The 1,235-nt window shown below is 25.0% G+C and overlaps 1 long non-coding RNA gene across 1 annotated transcript; it reads right to left on the reverse strand.

The window, feature by feature from the left end:
- Positions 1-268: 268 nt before the first annotated feature.
- LOC128655301 (uncharacterized) lies at positions 269-959 on the reverse strand. The gene is made up of 3 exons (XR_008401753.1): positions 608-959; positions 442-507; positions 269-360 (listed from the first exon to the last, which is right to left on the reverse strand). It is a non-coding gene; the product is annotated as an uncharacterized LOC128655301 (long non-coding RNA).
- Between the last annotated feature and the right edge of the window lie 276 nt (positions 960-1,235).

The following is a 1,235-nucleotide window of genomic DNA, read 5'->3' on the forward strand; positions in this document are numbered from 1 at the left end:
TATATTTTTGTTTTTAAAAAATATATATACACATTAATAAAATTGATATATATATATGTGTGTATATATATATATATATATATATATATATATATATATATATATATATATATATATATATATATATATATATGCATACATATCAATTGTTTTTTATATATATATATATATATATATATATATATATATATATATAAATATAATGTTTTTATAATGGATATATCAACATAAAAAAAATAAAAAAATCACCTGATGTTCCTTGATGAACCTCATCTTCTTCATGGCCCTCCTCGTCCTCTTGTTCCAAATGTTCTTCATCTTGTTCCAAATGTTCTTCTGACTCTGTAGGCTCTACATGTCCTAAAATTATTATTACAAATAAATTTATATTTATAAAATATATATGTTAAAGAAATCTCAAAGAATTTTTTTTTAGATTACCTTCAATGTTATCGATATCTTCTTCTCCTTGCTCATCCATTGCATTATTATTTGGAGTGCTATTATCTATAGCATTATAAAAAAAAATAGTTAAAAGATAAATTTACTTTAATACCTGTCTTTGAATTTTTTTTTTTTCTCGACATTACAGTTACATTTTTTATACCTGTGTCTTGAGTCCTATCTTCATCCATAAAAACTGTGGGCAATGGGTCTGATTCCCCTTCAGAACTAGAATTGGTATCAATGGGAAGAAGGTACCTTGGAGCTCTTCTTCTTTTGACTATTAAAAAATATAAAATAAAAAATTTGTGAAAATATATTCTTAAAAATCCAAACACACAAAAAATTTGTCTGAAAATCCTATAAAAACTTGATTCATTCACACTTATCTGCAGGCAATGGTAATCTTTTAATCCTATTATTGTTTAACTTGTTTATCTTATTGAAAATATTCCAATTAAAAACTATACATTTTTAATACTTAAGATTATATAATTAAACTATATTTATATCTATATTGCTTACATTTTTTAAGATAACTCTTTATCAAAGTGCGCATTTTAGATTGCCTCCGGTACAAGTCGTTATATCTTTTCAGACATTGTTTCCTCGTTCGTTTTTGCCCAGAGACTCTCCTTACTCTTCGCACCATTTCACAGAGAATTCAGTTTCTTGTGTCCTGGTCCAAAGTGAAAATCCCTTTCCTTTTTTTTGGAAAATATTTATCCATAGTGTAAGAAATAATCAATAATTCTCCAATAGAGAACTTCTTGGATCGTGGCATTTTCTAA

Source organism: Bombina bombina, chromosome 4 (genome assembly GCF_027579735.1).
Source record: "Bombina bombina isolate aBomBom1 chromosome 4, aBomBom1.pri, whole genome shotgun sequence".
In the NCBI taxonomy this organism is placed as follows: domain Eukaryota; kingdom Metazoa; phylum Chordata; class Amphibia; order Anura; family Bombinatoridae; genus Bombina; species Bombina bombina.